Raw genomic sequence first — 22,015 nt, forward strand, 5'->3', positions numbered from 1 at the left:
TATCAAGTGCAGAAGGTGGTCAGGTGAAGGGTAGTAAGGCAAATGGCATGACCCATGTACTTGTATGTCACTACCAGCCATGTTCATTTATTTTTTGGACAATACCGGCTTGTACTATATTTTGTGTGTCTTTTCCGGGTATCAGCTTTGTAATGTAGATGCTGATCAATACAAGCTTTATTAATTTCATTTTTGGTTGCTTAGAGCTTTATTCATTAACTATAGATTCCACTGGCCTCGAACTATCATTTTGGTTGCTACCTGCCTTATTAAATTAATTCATCTTTTATAACGCGCTTGATACCAGAGACTAGTCTCTAAGCGTGGGACCGGGATTCGAACTTGTGTTGCTCTGCGTTGTCTTGCTTCCAGGGCATATGTGTTGCCCCCAACTATCCACCCTTATTTAATTATTGGTTACTCCAGGCCTAGCGCTGCAATATTGGTTGCTGAAGCTTTCTTATTTTAATTACTAGTTACTACTCGGCTTGTGAGTATTAATTCATATAATTACTGGTCTGTTGATGGGTAATTATTCACCAACTACTTGTACTTTAACAGTAGCTGATCCATCACCTCCTTGACACCACCTGCCCACGCGCCACAATGCGCCCATCACCCTCCTCCACCTAACCCTCTTCGCTACTTTATGATACTCTATCCAGCCCCCTACATGGTTTCCCCAACTACTCATGTCCTCCGCACATTCCTATCCTTTCCCTATTCCTACCACCTGTCCTAAATGACATTCTGGTCACTCCATACACATGCACTCAACCTCATATGTGCCTCTCACCTCAACATAGGAGCAGTTCCCCCCCTACTCCTCTTTCCCTATCTGACCTCACACTAGGACCATGCAATGCCAAATCTTTCTGCAACAAGAACTCCTTTTGCACTGGCCACCTTTATTCCTACACCCCCCCCCCATCTCTCTGTGACACAGGCATACTATAGCGGCCTTGCCTACCAACTCTGCTACCTACTAACCCTCCCCTGAAATTACCAAGAGAGGAGAGGCATCAGGGGTGCTTCAAGAGTCAAACGTCCTGCGCATCTGCCCCGCTGCCCCCGGTGCCCTTCTCACCTCTTCCTCTGAATACATCCCTGTTCAGATTTGTGCACAACACCCAACACTATCATGCTCATCTCGTGGCCTACTGCCACTTAACTTCATTTATTCATTCATTCATTCATCTTTTATTACACGCTCAACACCGGAGACCAGTCTCTAAGTGCGGGACCAGGATTCAAACTGGTGTTGCTCTACGTTGTCTTGCTTCCAAGACAAATGCGTTACCCCTGAGCTATCCTCCCGGCAGTTGTAACACTTTCATTCTTGGCCTTGACAGTTGCTTAAATCCCTTCAATCTGAATTCTCTCCAAGGTTAATGGGTTAACTTCCTGAAAATGAACAACGCTCGGGATTTCAACTCAACTCCACTCTTCATGGTCACTCTACCATTGCCCTTCACAACTAGCAAATGGAACTTGCCAGAGAGCACTTAATGGGCATCCCTGCTTTGGGAGTCAGACAGGTAGGGTGCAGTCAAGGGACTCTTTGGGTCATCCCGAGGCTTGGCTCACAGGACTCATCTGTTCTTAGGGTGTGCCTACGGGTCTTGTATGTCTGGGCTCAACTCCTCTCTTGACAGTAAGTAAGCACAAGCAGATTCCAGTTCTTAGAGGGGGGCCCTGATAAAGGGGTTTCTTATGGGGATCTCCTTCCTTCCCCAACCTGAACCCTACAGTCACAATTCACAGACCACTTTGATGGAATGTGGTGCTGGGTGGCCCACCTTGTCTGGACCAATTAATACAACTTCTGACAGCATATCCCAGGACGCGCATAAGGATCTGGGGTAATCAGGACTTGGAATACGTTTCCAAGAGGTCATTATTAGGATTTCTATAAGGATTTCTATAAGGATGTGCCAAAGCAATTCTCTTTGGTCCAAAAATGTTCATAGAAATTACTTAATTATGGTCAAAATAGTCATGCCCAAAAAGGAAGGTGGGGATAAGTGCTCAGTGAAAGAAGAAATGTCTCTCACTAGTGCATAAGAAAGTCTCTGGTGTCCACAGCCTCCTTGGCGATGTGCTTGTGCAGCAAGGGTATGGTAACAAGGTGTCCCTCTCCCGGGTCTTAGATCTGATGGTAGTTCTGTGGTTTGTGTCTTTTGAGTTGCCTTAAACCAAGACCTGAAGTCACATGAAGGCACAAGGCCACATCAGGTCATTGGTACATTTGTTTCTGGTTATCTCACTGTCTCAGTCTCCCTGGGTCTGGGGTCAGTGGCTTTCCAACCCACATTGGCTCTCTTCCTTGTGGTCTTGTCCTAAGCTTTTGCCTAGGAGTCTTTTTGTTCCTACCATTTCTAACGCTTCCTTAAGATGTTCCAGCTTTTGGTGTACCCCATATCGCTCTTCCACCATGTTTTCTTCCTCCGCCGAACTAGCACCCCCCCAACCCCCAAGCATGGGGTATGCGGTTCACTCACTCTCCTTCTACCCAACTTTGTTATCCTTCTCCTCCTCTCTTTCTCTTCTATTCATGTCCTCCTCGTCACCTCTCCTTTTGAACACCTGTTCCTCCAAACACCTCTTTCTAAGACACCTCAAGTGCCTGCTTCTTCGCCACTTCTTCCTTGGCTTCCCTCGCCACCACCTGCTTAGCTTCTCTTAGCACCTTCTCTTTGACATCTCTTTCCTGAACCTCCCGGGCTTTCGCTCTCAAGCACCCTGGGTCTCGCCTCCAGCCTCCTGGGTATTTCTCTCCCCAGCACTTTGAGCATCTGCTCCAGTCTCCTGCCTCTTCCTTATCCCAGACTCTGGGGTCTCTCCTCTGACCTTCTGCCCCTGATCCAGCTCCTTCTGCTCCTCAGCGTCACCAAATGAGCTTCCTCTCCAAATTCCTACACCCTCTAGCCTAATATCCTCCCTTTTAAATGGCCCAGACCCCCTCCTTCCAGACTTGCTCTGGTCTAGGTGAAATCACGTGTGTAGGTTTGGTATAGGGAACTTGGGATTGGTGGTTCTCTTTGCCTGGACGAGTCTTACCCTCTTTTCCGCACTTCGGCCCCATCTGTAGGGAAGTGTGAGAAACATGAGTGTATTCTCCCCAGTGGACCTCGAGAATCCCTTATTCAGGTGGCGAGGGAAGGACTGACACTCTCAGATCCCAACCCTGCGGTGGACGAGCGAGGGAGGATCATCTGGGTAGGGGACCCCGGGGTTATACTTGGGAGAATGCCCCAGGTGAGACGCAGTATGACATCAAAGAGGACAAGATCACTAAAATCCTTATGGGTTATAATGCATCTGCCTCGCTTCCTTCCATTAAAACTATCCCGCCCAGATCCAACAACCCCTCCGTACATAACCAGTCCTCTAAGGTCCCAAAACCGGTTGCACCCAAAAAGTATGTATCCCAGAATCCCTGTTTCCCTGTTACGTACCTGAATACTCCTGATCCTTCTTTTTGACATCCCTCTGGTTATTCTTTCCCAACCACCCAGTCTACATGGACTAAACACTACCGTTCCCATAATCCCTCCTGTTCCGTTCACAATAACAATTGCGCTCATTCCTGTCTGTCTCAGAAATCCTATCAATATCACCCTTCTAAGTTCATCAAACCCCCTAGTACAAAAGCTAGAATTCCATATGACACTTTTTCCCCATCCTACCACGCAGAACACTTAGAAACTCTACCTCTCTCCCTTTCCAACCTGAACACTTCCTTACATGATAACAGACAAAGGACTAATGATAAACCTGTTTAGCTGACATGTCCCGATGCAAGGGTCAGGGAGAGTCAGGCCACTGACCTAAATCACACACACCTCACAGCCCTTTCCTTTCCCCACAGGGATAAAATGTGGAGCACAAAAGCACATGGAGAGGAAGGCAGACCGCACAATGAGATGGCAAATCTAACCCAGCAGTTAAAGAGAAGGAGAAAGGCGGCGAGAATCGAGAGGGTGCCAGGGAGAAAAGCGACCTTGCCCTTTCTGACCCAAACCCGAAAACTTCAAGGAGGAAAACGTATGCCAGAGGACAACAGCTATACAGTCCTGCAGCAGATGTCAATGGTACACAGGGTATGCCTATACGATAAGCCGGCGCGAGACTGTGGTACCGGCCGTGAGTCCAGATAGAAGGAAAGCCAAGCAGTGCATCACAGCCAGTGAGTCGAGGGGAGAACCGATAAAAACCGAGCTGTGTTGAATGAAAGTCGCAAAAGTGGCATATTTCAAGAAGTTCAAAGTACTGCAAAATTGATAAAGAAAGACCAGCTGCAGAGTGGATCGGCACCATGTGGGTGCTTTCTCGAGAAAACCTGGTCTAAGCCGTTAAAGTGAAGTCTACCGTAACCAGAAGCCCCTTGGAAGGAGGTGAAAAGAGGTCAAAAAGGTTTTAGAGAGGTCTTGTAAAATCCTCTGTACCGTCAAAATTCTTTGACCAGCAGATGATTGCGAAAGCTAAGGGAAGGGAAGTGCACCCTACCCCCCATGTGATTTGGGATCCGACCTCGGCCAAGGGAGATCCAGGGGTGGAAAATGTTCACCCAAGGTTCACTGAGAAGGTAACTGTTTTGTGTCTTTGTAGAATACAAGTGCTTAGGGGTTTGCGCCCAGAAGAGGGGGACCCAGGGGTGAAGCGGTCACACAAAGTATACGTGAAGCAAAACATTTGTTTGTGGTTTTTATAAACCTATCAGTCCCTCTAAACCAGGAGACAAAACTACTGAAGGCCCCGATTGGGATAGGAACTGTTTTGGGGATCCAAACCAGGACGAGGGAGATCCAGGCGGTGAAAAAGCTATCACCCAACAACATGAGGGACAAGGGTCAGCGCCCAGAAGAGGGGGAGCCAAGGTTGAGACCATCACCCAATGAACATTTAGAACTGAACTTATTGTGTTAATTATTTTCCGGCCCTCGAAGGCAAGAGACTTTTTGGTAAAAGAGACTTGGCAATAGAGGCTCGTGACAAGCTGAAAATGAAACTGCCTACTCATGCTGGGAAGGCTCGAGTGTGTGCTGTGCTCCAAGATCCCACCTTGCCCTGTGCTTAAAACATGGGGAAGGGAGACCCAGGCTATTGCATCCTGGCATATTATTTGTGAACACTTCTTTCTTTTCTAGAAAAGTATCCCATACCCTTTTTGTATTAGTTGTAAGGATTGGCAATAGATTTTTCTTAGTAGAGGCCCTTTCTATTTGACACGACGACACTATGACTGCCTTATTTTCATTTGATGGTAGACGCTTCGCTCCCATCTTAGATTGAGGTTTAAATTAGGCATTTTTCCAACCTGCATTCAGTTTAATAAACACCCTTTTACTGTGATCACTTGCGTGCGTCTTTACTGTTGCCACCATGAGTTCCTTAGAGAAGTCTCCTAGTCAGTTGGGTAATTCCATGTGGGCCTTTCGGGTTGTCTACCACTGTCTTCTAGGCCCATATGCTTGCCGTTTGTAATGCTTTGGCTCTGCCTCACCTACTGCCATGGACCAAGCCATTGCCATGGCCACCGTATACTTGTTTTTTCAAATAGGATGCCTGCACTGGAGGCTTTACACATACAAGGGGCACTGTGCCACCTTCCCCAGGTCTTCCCTATTTGAGTAAGCCCGTGGAGTGTTAGAAAGCTTTCCATAGGACTCATGACATGGACCGTTGCTCCCTATCCTGCTGTCTCGTTCCTACACTGCGGCATTCGGGCATTGATCACAGCCTCCATTATGAAAATCAACGGTCCCACGATTATCGGGGTCACTTAAGGTCACCAATATGATTGTGGATGAAGTGCATCATAACAGGCCTGTGAGTAAAGACTATTGCGGACTGTTAAAGGGTCAGGATCTATTAAGGCAGCAATGTGGCATGCCCCTGCCTCACACACTTAGCATGGTGTAGGTAGCTAGGGTTGGCGAGGGGGAGTCACCCCAAGCTGCCCCTGCATCACATGATTTGTGGGGTCACCCAGCCCCTTTGGTAACCCCACCATCCATCAGTAAGTTCAGGCAGGGGACTTCTTCGTCACACCTCTCACATCACCAGCTGCCTGTCCACTGTTTGTCACTGGTTGGGGCTGCACTTCCTGATGCACAACCCCCTTAAGACTAAAGTGATCCTAACCTGCAGCCCCACTCCCAGAGTAACCTCTCACATGCCCTTCCCTCTGATCTCCTCACCCCATTCCCAGAGGCTCACAACCTGGAAGTCCACTTTAAGATGAACCTCCAATTCCAACAGTCCTTTGCATCTACTGCCACAGCTGCCACCGGTGCCACCGCCGCCAGACACAACCTCTATATCTGTCAATATTCGCCTGCCTAGCACTCCACCAATGTGCTGATCCCCGCCCTAGTCCTCAGCGGGCGGGATTACTGTCCCAGCCTCCTGAGGGGTGCATCCCCTCTATTAATGTGTTCCCCTTATCATATTGATTAAATGTTCTAACCGCAATCTCCACAGTCTCCCACAATCCTCACCCACTTCCGTGCACAGTCTACATGAAGGGCGGCTCTCATCGCAAAACCACTCCTTTTTCAAAAGTTTCCAATTCCTCCATCTGGGGTTCTAGTTATATTGCAGCCCACAACTCCACTTGCCCGACTCTCCTATTCCACTCAACTCCTCATTCTCTATGACCCCAAGCCCTCATGAACCCCTCCTTCACCCATCCACCATGCACCGCCTCCCACTTCCACTCTTTCACCCTCCCGACTCCCTACCACAGGAACTCACTGTCCCGGACCTCAAGCATACTTATACTGCACCTAGAAACACTTGTGTACAGGCGCGTTGTAAATGCCATATCATATCCCCAAACGACTCCAAACGACTCAGCGGCATTTGCCTCATCATCCAAGCTTGGATGGCCACTCCAAACGACCCAACAACATTTACCTCGTCATCCAACTTTTGATGGTGACACATGGACTTTGCTTAAACGACGACAAGACAGAGCTACTCCTAGTAGGAACACAAACAAGACTCAACAAACTTGACAACCAGTTTAACACCTTCAACATTGATGGTAAATCAAGGTATCGAAGGATGTCAAAACATTAGGCATGTACATTGACTCTACCCTTTCCCTATCCAGACAAATCAATGCTACTGCTTCCTCCACGGCGTACACCTGCAAGCTCATCAATGCCTACAGACCCTTGCTGACACCGAACAACTGCTTGACCTTAGCCAGGGCTTTAGTACTAACCAAATTAGACTATTGCAATGCCTTATACTTGGGCACCAACCACACAATCTAAAAAAACTGCATACCTATCAAAACAATGTGCTCAGAGCAGCAAATAACTTTCCTAGAACACTGCATATCTCAGAGCTCAGACAAAGTGTCTGATGGCTCTCAATAAACCAGAGAATCAAATTTAAGACCCTTTCACTGACTTACAAATGTCTGAACAATCAAGCTCCCATGTACTTGTGCAATAAATTCACACTCTACTGAACGGACCGACTGACCAGATCGTCCCATTCCAACGTCCTCATCATACCTAGATTTAATCTCCAAAAGGCAGGAGGCAAAAGCTTCCCGGTACTTGCAGCCAAAACATGGAATGCCTTACCGACCTGCATCAGACTGGAATCCTCCTATCACAAATTCCGAAAAAAATGCCAAACACTGGCTTATCATGAATGAAGCCTAACTGCACCCTCATTTCTCTGTCTCGCTGTATATATGTACATTTTATGAACAATTCTTACCTCGTATCTTCAAACCCATCATGCAATATCTGATATGTAAAATAAAATTCATTGTAACCGTTTTTCGTGTAACCATAAGAAATGTGCCCAGATGCCCATGGGCTTGGCGCGCTATATAAATAAAATACAATACAATATATATCATACACAGTGGTAGTGGCGATATGTATATAGCACCAAAACAAATCAAGTTGTCTCTAGGCACTGATCTTAGACAGAGTGTTTGCAAAGCACTGGGAAATATGCTACTCAAAGAGGTGGCTTGAGTGTGTCCCGGAAGTGAAAGATGGAAGAAGCGTTACCGGTTTCTGCTGCTAAGGCATTCCAAGCTTTGGCGGCAGTCTTCAAATGTACACGCTCCACTTTTATACTGAAACATTTTTAGATGACCGCCTTTATAATGTTTCTGTTCAGATGCCTTGAGAGCTCTATTGCGCACTTACCAATTAAAGATGGAATTAAGGTGTGTCAGTGCCATTTTATGGAGGCACTCAAATGCTAAATCCGGGCCTAAGTACTCCTTTAAAAAAAAAAAAGTTAATGTTTTATTTACATGAAGCCAATGGCCTTTTTTCGAGCTTCTGAGACGCTGTTCCGTGATCTTGGTGCAAAACCACCGTAAAACTGCACCCTTTTCCAGGGGTGGACTGGCCTATAGGGAACTCTGGAGATTTCCCGGTGGACCTCTGCACCCCAGGCCTCTTTTGTGTGGTATTTTTAAATGTTCTCATAGGAAAAGCATTGGGCTTGCTGAAAATGTATCATATGGGGTCACTTTGAACTTTATTTCCAGGGCCTCTTTTGGTCCCCAGTAATTATTTCCAGGGCCTCTTTTAGTTCCCAGTCCACCCCCTGCTTTTATCAATTGAAGGGGCCATGGGGGGCGGGGGAGTGGTGGCCGCGGCGGCCTCCTTCTCGTTGATTCCTTCTCAACCCTGAACCCAATCCCGAAGAGCAGCTTGGAGTATATGCTGTATTTTATTTACCTTTTGCATATGAGTGCAGTTCCTGTCTGTGTTTACGATCACTATTTCCTCCACGCTCCACTACTGTACACCACCCCCAATAGGACTGCACCCTCCACTGTACAACCTCTTGTAATGCGCATAATAATACAAATTTAGCATTTATATAGCGCTACGAACCCTCAGGCATCTGAGCGCTGCTTATTATTACCCACAGTGTGTGGTACTCATTTATCGACCTCGGAAGGATGAAACGCTGAGTTTGGCCCTGCCGGGATTCGAACCTTCGCCAGCAGGCTCTGCATAGATGTCAAAGCGAGCGCTCCACTCGCTGTGCTATATGGCAGGCTAACGTACAGACTAAAGTACAATGTTCCGTACAAATGAATACATGAACACCGCATTACAAATACACACTGCATTACAGACACACTGCCTCACAGAAACAAATTAACACAGCCACACAGCATTACAGAGACAGAGCATTACAAAGAAATCAGCATCAGGGGGATACATCACTCCGCAGAGAAGCAGCATTAGAGAATCAGCAACAGGGAGAGGCCCGGCGTCACTGAGATGCAGAATTATACAGACACAGCTTCACAAAGAAACACAGATTCACAAGGAGACACAGATTCACAAAGAGACAGAGCATAGCAATGAGAAACAGCTTCTCAAAGAGAAACAGCATCACAAAGAGACACGGCTTCACAAAGAGGAACAGCATCTCAGAAACACAGTATCTCAAAGAAACAGCTTAACACAAAGGCAGCGCATCACAGAGACAAAGCATCAGAGACGAATAGCATCACAGAGAAACTGCATCACATAGAGATCAACATTGCTTAGAAACTGCATCATTGAAACAGTAGATCACAAAGAGAAACAGCATCACAAAGGGAAACAGCATCAAAAAGAGACACAGCATTACAAAGAGACACGCCACGGCTTCACAAAGAGGAACAGCATCTCAGAAACACAGTATCTCAAAGAAACAGCATCACCCAAAGACACAGCATCACAGAGACAGCATGAGAGAAGAATAGCATCACAGAGAAACTGCATCACATAGAGATCAGCATTGCTTAGAAACTGCATCATTGAAACAGTAAATCACAAAGAGAAACAGCATCACAAAGGGACACAGCATTACTGAGATAAATAGCAACACAGCCCGTCATAAAGATAAATATCATTGCATCGCGATACTGCATCATAGAGACACTGTACCATAAAGAGAAACAGTAGATCACAAAGAGAAACAGCATCACAAAGAGACACAGCATCACAAAGAGACACAGCATTACTGAGATAAATAGCAACAGAGCCTGTCATGAAGATAAATATCATTGCATCGCAATACTGCATCATAGAGGTTCCATGTAATAATGTCGCCACAAAAATATCACCATACAAAAATATAGCCGAAAAATGGTCGTTTTTTAAAACTTTTTTTTTGCCCCTATCGCCACATATATGGAAACCCAAATAATATTGCCACGACATTTTCCTGCCGATATTATTTACGGCGACCATATATGTGGCGATATTAATACCTGATACCATCTTAGAGACACTGTACCATAAAGAGAAACAGCCTCACAAAGAGAAAGTGAATCACAGAAACACAACATCTCACAGAATCAGCATCACAGATAAATACTACATCACAGAGCATCGGAGATAGCAGCAGAGAGACATGGCATCACAGAGACAGCATTACAAAGAGAAACAGCATCAGAAAGAGAGAGAGCATCACAGAGAGGCACTGCATCAAAGAAACATAGCATCGGAGATAGCAGCAGAAAGACATGGCATATCACAGACAGCATTACAAAGAGAAACAGCATCATAGAGAGAGAGCATCACAGAGAGGCACTGCATCACAGAAACAAAGCATCAGAGATAGCAGCAGAGAGACATGGCATCACAGAGACAGCATTATAAAGGGAAACAGCATCAGAAAGAGAGAGAGAGAGTGAGAGAGAGAGAATCACAGAGAGGTATGGCATCACAGAGACAGCATTACAAAGAGAAACAGCATCAGAGAGAGCATCACAGAGAGGCACTGCATCACAGAGAGGCACTGCAACAGAGCATCAGAGATAGCAGCAGGGAGACATGGCATCACGGAGACATGGCATCACAGAGACAGCATTACAAAGAGAAACAGCATCAGAAAGAGAGAGAGCGAGCATCACAGAGAGGCACTGCATCACAGAAACAAAGCATCAGAGATAGCAGCAGAGAGACATGGCATCACAGAGACAGCATTATAAAGAGAAACAGCATCAGAAAGAGAGAGAGTGAGAGAGAGAGAGAGAGAGAGAATCACAGAGAGGCATGACATCACAGAGACAGCATTACAAAGAGAAACAGCATCAGAAAGAGAGAGAGCGAGCATCACAGAGAGGCACTGCATCACAGAAAAATAGCATCAGAGATAGCAGCAGAGAGACATGGCATCACAGAGAGCATTATAAAGGGAAACAGCATCAGAAAGAGAGAGAGAGAGTGAGAGAGAGAGAGAGAGAATCACAGAGAGGCATGACATCACAGAGACAGCATTACAAAGAGAAACAGCATCAGAGAGAGCATCACAGAGAGGCACTGCATCACAGAGAGGCACTGCAACAGAGCATCAGAGATAGCAGCAGGGAGACATGGCATCACGGAGACATGGCATCACAGAGACAGCATTACAAAGAGAAACAGCATCAGAAAGAGAGAGAGCGAGCATCACAGAGAGGCACTGCATCACAGAAACAAAGCATCAGAGATAGCAGCAGAGAGACATGGCATCACCGAGACAGCATTATAAAGAGAAACAGCATCAGAAAGAGAGAGACTGAGAGAGAGAGAGAGAGAGAGAATCACAGAGAGGCATGACATCACAGAGACAGCATTACAAAGAGAAACAGCATCAGAAAGAGAGAGAGCGAGCATCACAGAGAGGCACTGCATCACAGAAAAATAGCATCAGAGATAGCAGCAGAGAGACATGGCATCACAGAGAGCATTATAAAGGGAAACAGCATCAGAAAGAGAGAGAGAGAGTGAGAGAGAGAGAGAGAGAATCACAGAGAGGCATGACATCACAGAGACAGCATTACAAAGAGAAACAGCATCAGAGAGAGCATCACAGAGAGGCACTGCATCACAGAAACAGAGCATCAGAGATAGCAGCAGAGAGTTAAGGCATCACAGAGACAGCATTACAAAGAGTAACAACATCAGAAAGAGAGAGAGAGAGAGAGAGAGAGAGAGAGAGAGAGAGAGAGAGAGAGAGAGAGAGAGCGAGCATCACAGAGAGGCACTGCATCACAGAAACAAAGCATCAGAGAAAGCAGCAGGGAGACATGGCATCACAGAGACAGCATTACAAAGAGAAGCAGCATCAGAAAGAGGGAGAGAGAGCATCACAGACAGGCACTGCATCACAGAAACAAAGCATCAGAGATAGCAGCAGAGAGACATGGCATCACAGAGACAGCATTATAAAGAGAAACAGCATCAGGGAGAGAGAGAGAGAGAGAGAGAGAGAGAATCATAGAGAGGCACTGCATCACAGAAACAGAGCACCAGAGAACGCAGCGGGGAGACATGGCATCACAGAGACAGCATTACAAAGAGAAACGGCATCAGAGAGAGGGAGAGAGAGCATCACAGAGAGGCGCTGCATCGGAGATACCACCAAAGAGACCAGGAGAAACAGCGTAACGGACAACGCACTAGAAAGTAGAAACACAGATACACTGCATCGCGGTTACATTTCTGACCCTGCACTTTCTTTTGGTTTCTTTGAGATTCATCAGCTGGAAATGGACTGGCCTACAGACTTGCCAATCACACACTTAGAGAAAGGTTATCACAGACACGGCATTAGAGACTCAATAACACAATTACACGGCACCGCAGGGACACACAGCATGGCAAAGAGAAACATCACAGCAACACAAGTACTCAGCACCAGCGCGCCACGCAGAAACATCAGCACAGCGACACGGAAGTTCAGATTGCAAAGTAAAGAAAACTCGGAAGGGCACACATGCACGGACTGGTCATAAATCAGGCACAATTCTAGCCTTTCAGGACCCAGGGTCCCTTCCCATCCCACAAGAGCCTTCAGCCTACCTCAGCGAGGGCCCCACACGCTCCAGCCTCATCAGCTCCGAGCAGGGGCGAGGCTCGGGGTGTGGGTGGGAAAGCCGGGGGAGAGGCCCGCCAGAGCAACCTCTTGGCACCCGCGCAGCACACGCTTCCAAACATGACTCACATCACAGCCACATGGCAAGACCTCAGGGAGGCAAACATGGGAGCGTGGAGTGGCAGGCCTGGAACTCCACACCCGCGGCAGTGAGGGCGTCGTGCCAGCTGAGAACCAAGTGTGAGGGGGTGGGGGGGGGGGGCGAGGGTCTGCGGTGCAAGAGGGGGTAAACCGAGTGCAGAGGAATACCGGGCCGGGGCAGTGTGAGAAAACAGTAAACGGGACAGAAGTGTGAAGGGGTAAAAAAGACGGAGCAGTGTAAGGAAGGATACAACTGTAGGTGGGGAATGAGTGGGGGCAAAACAACGCGGTCCTGCAGTGTTTGAGAGGAGGGGGCGCTGGGGTAAGGGGCAAAAGATAAATCCTCAGTACAGTAAATTGGTCCCAATGTGGCGAATGCCTGCACCACAAATTCAGTCAGTGGCAAAGGTTTTCCCCGGAAGGACCCCAGACCAGGACACTCCCTGCAGCGCAGACAGGATTAGTGGCAAAGTGCCCCTGAAACTAAAGGTGCCCAGCCCAGGGCATGCCATGCTGACCGTGCACGATGGGCGGCACAGCTTCAGTACCTGCGGACTGGCAGCTGCCACTCAGTGCCTCTTCTGGGGAAGACTGCAGCGCCTCAGATCAGCTGCGTGCAGGGCGCGCCCAGGCCAGAGGCCTCGTTCCCAGAACCCCGGCACTGCAGCCCCGTCACTGTTTCCAGCGGCATTTCCAGTGTGTGGGAGTGGGCCGAGATTCCAGGGATCCGGGAGAGGCGGAAAACACTGAAACAATTAACCGAGGCAAGCATTCCTCCTCCCCGCGCGCTCATAAACAGACGATGCGGGTCTCGGGAAGTGACAGGCCGCGCTGTCACAGCGTCCCATGGCGACACACATGTGGGACATCAGGCCGAGGGGGGTGGGGGTCGGGCTCTGGTGAGGGGGGAGATAAGGAGAGGGAGGCGATGGGGAAAGGGGGCGAAGAGGAAGAGAGCAACTGGAGGGAGGAGACAGGGAAAGTGGGAGAAAGCAGAGAAGGAAACGGGGGGGAGGAAGGGAGGAGAAAGGAAAAGTGGGAGAAAGCGGAGAAGGAAAAGGGTGGAGGGAGGAGAAAGGGAAAGTGGGAGAAAGCAGAGAAGGAAACGGGGGAGGGAGGAGAAAGGGAAAGTGGGAGAAAGCAGAGAAGGGAAAGGGTGGAGGGGGAGGGAGGAGAAAGGGAAAGTGGGAGAAAGCAGAGAAGGAAACGGGGGAGGGAGGAGAAAGGGAAAGTGGGAGAAAGCAGAGAAGGGAAAGGGTGGAGGGGGAGGGATGGAGGAGAAAGGGAAAGTGGGAGAAAGCAGAGAAGGGAAAGGGTGGAGGGGGAGGGATGGAGGAGAAAGGGAAAGTGGGAGAAAGCAGAGAAGGGAAAGGGTGGAGGGGGAGGGATGGAGGAGAAAGGGAAAGTGGGAGAAAGCAGAGAAGGGAAAGGGTGGAGGGGGAGGGATGGAGGAGAAAGGGAAAGTGGGAGAAAGCAGAGAAGGAAACGGGGGAGGGAGGAGAAAGGGAAAGTGGGAGAAAGCAGAGAAGGAAATGGGTAGAGGGGGTAGGGAGGAGAAAGGGAAAGTGGGAGAAAGCAGAGAAGGAAACGGGGGAGGGAGGAGAAAGGGAAAGTGGGAGAAAGCAGAGAAGGAAACGGGTGGAGGGGGAAGGAGAAAGGGGAATGGGTGGAGGGGAAATGGGCGCGAGGGAGAGATTCAAAGAGAGGTGGGAGAGATGCTGAGGAAAGAGGCAGTGTTTCTCCAACCCCCCTTCCCTGACAAGCACACTTTATCCACTGTGAGCTGTGCATATCATTATTCACTGAAAAAACCTTGTCAATGGGACTTTATGGTTAAGTAGCACTAAGAAAAAGCTAAGCAACCATAACTCACGCCACCACCGTGCACTGCTAAGACTAACACCCAGGACATCAAAGATGACATCGCAAATGCCATTGATGACATCCCATGTGAAATTAATTTTGATGAAATGTCCTACAAGGGGTTGTGTTTATAATGTTGGAAAGAAGATGTCAGGGGTAATTGGGAGACCTTTCATGAACTACTTAATCTATTAAAGAAAGTACTCATCTAAACGACATTGTATTGGAGTGTTGTTGTTAATACAGGAACCTAATCCTACATAAACGTAGGCAATGGCTGCAGCATGCACCATGGAAGTACAATATTTATAATCTTGAAATTTTGGATAGTAAAATAACAAATGCTACCTTATCAGAGTTTTGAGTAATGTTAAACATGTAATAACTAGCTAACAATTCAAGACTTACAATACACGTGTGCTAGTACAAACAATACATACGAAGATCCACAACGCATACAAATCAGAGGCACGTGCAGGGAAACTAAAGTAAGGAAGAATGAAACAGCATCATCAGAAAATGTTAATAACATTAATGTTTATCTTCATGTATACCAATGAATTGTGTGTTTGAGGCCTGCTTATTGCCCCATGTATGTGCACCATGAGTGAGACCAAACCATAAGGAAAGTACTTTAAGAACATATGACAAGGTTAACGTCTAGATATATAGAACCTTTCGAATTTTAATATTCTGTCAGTGAACAAAAACAAGTGGCCCAGATATGTGATGTCATCAATGACATTTGTGATGTCATCTTTGATGTCCTGTGTGGTAGTCTTAGCAGTGCACGGTGGTGGCGCGAGTTATGTTTTCTTAGCTTACCATAACTGGCGAATTTCTGAGGTTTTCGGTTTTACTTGTAACCATAACGTCCCTTTAACAGAGTTTTTTCATTGAATTTCATAGGTTTTTATTAGTGTAACTTAACCATAACCTCCCTTAACAGAGTGTTTTCATTGAATTTCATAGGTTTTTATTAGTGCAACTTAACAATAACCTCCCTTTTAACAAAGTTTTTTCAGTGAATTTTATAGGTTTTCTTTAGTGCAACTTAACCATAATGTCCCTTTAACAAAGTTTTTTCAGTGAATTTCATGTTTTTTTACCACAGCATGCTATTTCCTACAACTTACTAATATCATACTTACCCCAATGTAGCCCAATTTATTCCAATTTACAAAGTTTCACCTTAAAACTCAGCCAGTAACCAACTTTTAGCATTATTTTTTAACACTTCTATACACTTTTTGCAACTTTTCCCACTGCTTTTGCATCCGTTGACATCCGCGAATGCCTGATGTCATCGCAGACCTTCCGGACAGTGCCACGTGACCATATGCTTGCACGCGCTATGATGACGAGTTTGCGAACGCGTCCGCTCTTTGCGATCGGGTCTGTGCTTCAAGGTCAGTTCGGAACTGTATTTTCCACTGATCTAGGAACTTTCAAGCTCAAAAACCCTTGCACAGCTCCTACACCTATTCTTAGTCATTATCCATGAACAATCTAGTACAAAGCACATACTTGGAAGAATAATAGCAACACTGCTACGTGTCTTACAAAAGGCATCAGTTATTGCCATCCCTCCTCCCCAAGAGCAACCACCACCACCAGCTAGAGGACCCACACAACAAAAAAAGCACAGTACTTCCAAAGACAATGAAGAGGACCAAGAAAATGAGGTAGAGGAAGTGCCAACCTCTAGCACCCAGACAGAATCATGGGTGTGGCAGTTCTTTACCACTGTTGGGAATGTACCAAAGGCTAAAGCTACAGAAGTGAAATGCACTGAGTGCAACGTTGTACTGAGTCGCAGACTACCTGGACAGTACTCCTATGGGACCACCTCCATACGCCGCCACACCAAATCCAACCACCGCAATGCTCTCAGAAACATTGTTCCTTTCTTAGCAAGTAGTAGGCTGCCTTCCTCCACATCATCTTCCTCAACCAATACTGTAACCTCACAGCCTACTTCTGTGGGACACAAAATCCCACCAGCTACCTTGCAAGCAATAATAGAGGCTGTTGATCCATCTTTCGAAGACAACAGACCTCTGGATACACTGCAACACACCATTCCGCTGGGGGAGGCAATTTCTGAAGTGCTTTTGAAGCTGTAATCAAGGAGCATGAGAAACACTGCCACCACCTTTAGAAGTAAGACAAGCGCAACATTTTCCCCTGTCCACCCGCCCCTCCATAATAGTGCTCGGTGCCTCTTCCCTCATTTCCCTCCCCACCTTAGGTTCTAACCTCTCCTGCAAAATAAATACATCAAAAAACAACAAAAAAAAGGTTTCTTTAGGAAGCACCTTTCACAGTTAAAAAATACAAAAAAAAATCTTATAGACGCCATCTACTTTATATTTCTCAGTAAAGTACAAAGACTCAATAAGATTTTCTAACATTTCCGTTAGCATTTTGTGTTATGCTAATGAGAATAATGCAGTGTTCATCCCTGTTCCAGGGACTGGATAGTGGCCCAGCAGCCCAAGTTATCGGCCCAAGCGAAGCGAGGGTGGATAACGAGGGCTCCGGACTGTTATCCCCCGTTCCAGTCCCTGCAATGGGGGGTGAAGGCCATTAGCACCCCTGGTTCCCCATTTGGGAACCCGGAGTGCTAAATAAAAAAGGATTTTTCTTCCTACACCGGGACGCCTGCAGGAAGGAAAATCCTTTTCCAAGATGGCTACCATGGATAGGGATTGTGGGGCTCCATACAGAGCCGCTATTCCCTTTCCATGGCAGCTTGAAGAAGGCGAAGAGAGAACCCCATGACCATATTACTACAAGCCAATTTTTTTCCCTTTCAAACCTATCCCACTTTCGAATAACTTTACCACATAGCCGGTCTCAGGTGGACATGGCCACTTTAACCCCATTTGTTCTCCCTCATGGTCATGACCAGTAGCCAGATTGGCCGAAACATGACCTTATGCCATAACCCGGACAATCTGGCCACTGCCCATGGCCACAGGCTATACCTCAGTCACCAAAGGTATATCACAATTTTTTGTACCTACATTATGACACTTTTGAAAAAATAAAACATGGGCGATTTCCAGCAAACTCGTGTAAGGAGCATTGGCAAGGACCTTAAAGCATGGTTCTGCAAATGTGCCTGCGTTTTATTTTTTCAAAAGTGTCAAAATGTATGTACATACACCAGTCATATAACTTAGCCCCCTCTTGACAAAATCCATTCAGACTTTACACAAACATTCAACGTCTGGTCTATAATCTTTCTGAAAACCTTTGTCCACATTCGTCAAACGGCAACAAAGTTATAAGCATCTAAAAATGTTGGGACCTCCCCTCTAATTTAGCCACCTCTTGACAAAATCCCACCAAACTTTACACAAACATATACATCTAGCTCTAAAATTGTTTTGCGAACTTTTGTGTAGATTCGTCAAATGGCACCACATTTATAAGTCTTTACAATATTTTGGGACTGGCACTCTAATTTTGTTCCCCTTTGACAAAACAGCTCCACACTTTCCAAAACCATTCAGAATCAGGTCTAGAATAACATACCAAGATTTCATGCAGTTTCATTGAGTGGCACCAAAGTTATAAGCCATCTAAAAACTGCTTTTCACCGACCCTGTAATGCAGAAATAGGCACAGATGCCCCTGGACATCTGAAGTGTTCGCGAGCATCACAGGAATATACCCGAACATCCGGACTATGTTTGCAGACTTCAGGGATGAAAAACACCTGTTTTTTGGCTTCTTACAGCCATATCCCATCCCATCCTCATCACCCCCACTTCCCCAGAGATTGTTTGATGAGTTTGACAAGTGCAATTTTGTGTTTTTATATATATTTTTTACCGCAAATCCAACGGGCCGGTGTTTCCAAAAATCTGACGCACTTCATGCTTTTCACCATCCAATCAGTGGGCGCGTCCGATGTCTGAGGACATCACGTGGCCCTCTAGGCCAATCAGATGTCTGTCTGCGGACCGAACTGGGAGTGAGTCCGCGGACCGAACCCAGATATCACAAAAAATGTTAACCTACTTTTGGCCCATTTTTAAAAGAACTACTGGACGGATTTACACCAAATTTACAAAAGCATGCTTTCAGGACCAAGCCGCAGCTCCTGCCGCAAATTTGGTGAAAATCCGTGCAGCAGTTTGGGCTGTAGACATGAGCAAATTCTTTATTCCATTGCGTCTATAGAAAAAAAAAGAAATTTTGGGACACCCTACAACTTTGCCTCCTCTTCATGAAACCTCACCAAAGTTGGCAGAAAAATTCAGACAGGGCTATATACTTTTTCTTGCATAGTATGGTAAGGATTCGTCCAGGGGAAGCAAAGTTATAAGTCGCCCACAAAGTGATCTTCAAATGGGTTGAGCAACTTAACCATAACTACAGGGCCGCTACCGCAGGCCCTGTAATGTGACTTCGCTATCAAAACAATAATCCTCTGGCAGTGGCGGGGTCAGGCCTGCATTCATAAGAACAAGAGGCCTGCCATAAATGTGGTGGCAACCTGCATGCCACCAGATGCTGTCCTACAAGTGAGGGAAAGTGATAGCCCATAACATAGGCAGTCAGGCACTGTCGAACCCCCCACTCCTCCAGCTATGACCTGCTGTTGGCCTTGCGCTCATCCCCGCCTGATTCCCCTAACAAATGTAGGCCAGGCATAATTTTATTTGTGGCAAAATAATTCCGCAGTTTATTATTGTTGGGGGATAATTGTATGTGAATATGTTCTATGCATAGTGGTTTGGCAAAAGCACTATTGAAATAACCAATAATTATAATTAACTAGAGTTTAGTCATTTGAGAGTAGATTTTATTTCATAGCAAAAGTTGCAAACTGAATTGCTTTTATGGGCACCCACTGTTGGTAGCTCAGGCTTGATGAGATTGCATGATTTGCCAGGGATTACACACTTTGTTTAAGTAGCTAAACCAGTATTTTGCCCCAGGCGGAGTTGTAAGGACTTCACCACATATCTTCCCAGGTATAATTCATATTGGTATTTGCTGAGGTGTGGGAGTCAAAAGGTCGAATAATAATTTTCTAGCAATGCCTTGAAAAGTGTGAAAATCACATAACACAACAACCTGACAATATATACACATTGTTATAGAAACAGTTCAAGCAAAATAATGTGATTATACATGTATTTTGCCCATTCTGGATACCAAGTTTTCCTGTGTAAATCAAAAGACTTTTGTGGTTTGCAATGAATGGACAGTTTATTATTCATATGTAACAACTCTATAGTTTGGATGCACTCCTTTAATTCATGAGGCCCCCATTATTCTTTGTTTTTCTTTTTCAGACTTGCCCTGCCAGGCCCCCATGTGTGTCAGTCATCAAACATTGGATCCTACTAACCTTCATATAGACATTTTTCTAGGAACTTGTGTGGTCTTGATAAGCTGCTAGTGCCATTAGCCTTCAAACATTTTCATTTCCAACATTAATTTCAGGCTTGATCCTCCAATATTACCATTGTTAGCAAAGCCTGCTGAGGGGCCGAGCTGTTTGCATTTAGTCAGACCCCTAAACAGAGGTAAATATAATAAAGACAACTTAAAAAAAATAACTTTTATCCCGAAGGTTCACCATTGTGCACTTGTGACTGCAATTAACTCCGCCCACCCTAAGCTCCGCCTCTATAACCCGCCCACTTAAGGTCCCTTTTCAGGTGCAACCCACTGGGCCCTTTGCCTTATATCTGCCACTGGGACGATGGCGGCTGTTCCCCAAACGCCCACTCGTTATCTGTGGCGCTAACGCAGTTGCTCAGCTGCAAATACCTCAAATGGCATGCCACGTGTCTTGAGGATGCTGGCGGGCCTAGCTGCGATCCCTGACGCTGCACAGTCCTTGCTTGCAGCCGCCGTAACCCAAAAGACAAGCTTCCCTGCTGCTTGCAAGGTTTGCAGAAGAAAGAGGCTGTTCCGTGCCCCACACGGCTATTTAACGGCCCTGGCCACGGGCCTCTGGTGTGACTTGGAAGGTGCGAGGAATAATTTGCCCTTCCAATTGCAAGCCCCTCACCTTCGAGGGAGAATCCTCTTCCTGCCCTTTGCCCATTTCCCCCCAGGTCACCTTAGCTTTGTGACCCCCCAGGTATCTCTTCCTGTGAAGGGGGTGTGGGGTCTTTGGCCCCTCGCCATCTTATGACCTTTCAGGGTGGCTGCGCTCTCTCACCTCTCTTCATTTTTGGGACAAAGATGCAAGAAGTTGCAAAGGGACTGAGAATGTGGGCCTCTCAGATTCTCACACTCTGACCTCTTTTGTGCATGGACAGAGGTAGCAGAAATACCCTCAGATTCGTATTGAGCTCACAATAGGACCCTGCTCGCGCGGAAGCATAATGACGTCCTAACCTTAGAGGACAGGGGCCACATGCCCAGGGAGATGGGATTCATGGGCCTATCATAGGAGAGGAGGCAATGGAAGCAAGGATGAGAGGCAAGCGAGCACAGGGGCAGGGGCAGCTCGGGGAAGGGTTGCAGGATAGCAAGACACCGTTAACCAGAGATGCCCAAGCATTGTGATGAACACAGATGCTAAACTTGTAGCCTCACTGTGACCCCATACCATTTCCAATCCCATACCACCCGCAACACCCATTCTGTTCTTCTGTGCTACAGCTACTATCCATGAATTCCAATTTTTTTTCCCCATCAAATTCAGAATCGCAACTGCTCTGGGGTAAGCACACTGCCACACAGCTGTCCAGAAAGGACAGAGAAGAAAACGTAATTGAAACAAGGCATGGGTTCGACAGTCATAGTAGCATGAGACATTTACTTCTACATTGTATGGTATGCGGGTTGCCACTCATTAAATGCTATCCTATAGCTGTGGCCAAGACCGGTTGGGCAACTGCATGGATTCTATAAGAAAAGTATGAAGACCTATTGTGCGATGGGAGAGATGGGGAATATACACATGGAGTGATGTATATGAAGACGGGGTGTTCAGGGAGTTTGACTCAATGCAGGAAAAAGAGGATGTGTCGGACGGGCATTTTCTTTGGTACCAAAGAGTCCGGAAGGGGGCCAGCGAAAAGTGGGAGGGTTGGCCAGAGGAACCACCAGCAGACCAACAGCTGATCCTGATGTACAATCTGAATGATGGATGGCGGCCGTATCCAGGCTGTATAGC

At 46.6% G+C, this 22,015-nt stretch overlaps 1 protein-coding gene across 6 annotated transcripts in view; it reads right to left on the bottom strand.

Annotated features, from left to right (window-relative positions):
- Positions 1-22,015, bottom strand: part of SORBS3 (sorbin and SH3 domain containing 3) — a 683,012-nt gene that overhangs the window by 544,397 nt on the left and 116,600 nt on the right. The window contains exon 1 of one of the 6 annotated variants that reach the window (XM_069617706.1): positions 13,545-13,884. The exons of 4 other annotated variants lie outside the window; for them this stretch is intronic. The gene's annotated coding sequence lies outside the window, so the exon portion shown is untranslated. Of the gene's footprint in view, positions 1-12,842; positions 12,977-13,544; positions 13,885-22,015 lie in introns of those variants that run through there. One more of the 6 variants, XM_069617707.1, reaches the window with a different exon arrangement.

This window comes from Ambystoma mexicanum, chromosome 10 (genome assembly GCF_040938575.1).
Source record: "Ambystoma mexicanum isolate Mex_15411 chromosome 10, UKY_AmexF1_1, whole genome shotgun sequence".
Lineage (NCBI taxonomy): Eukaryota > Metazoa > Chordata > Amphibia > Caudata > Ambystomatidae > Ambystoma > Ambystoma mexicanum.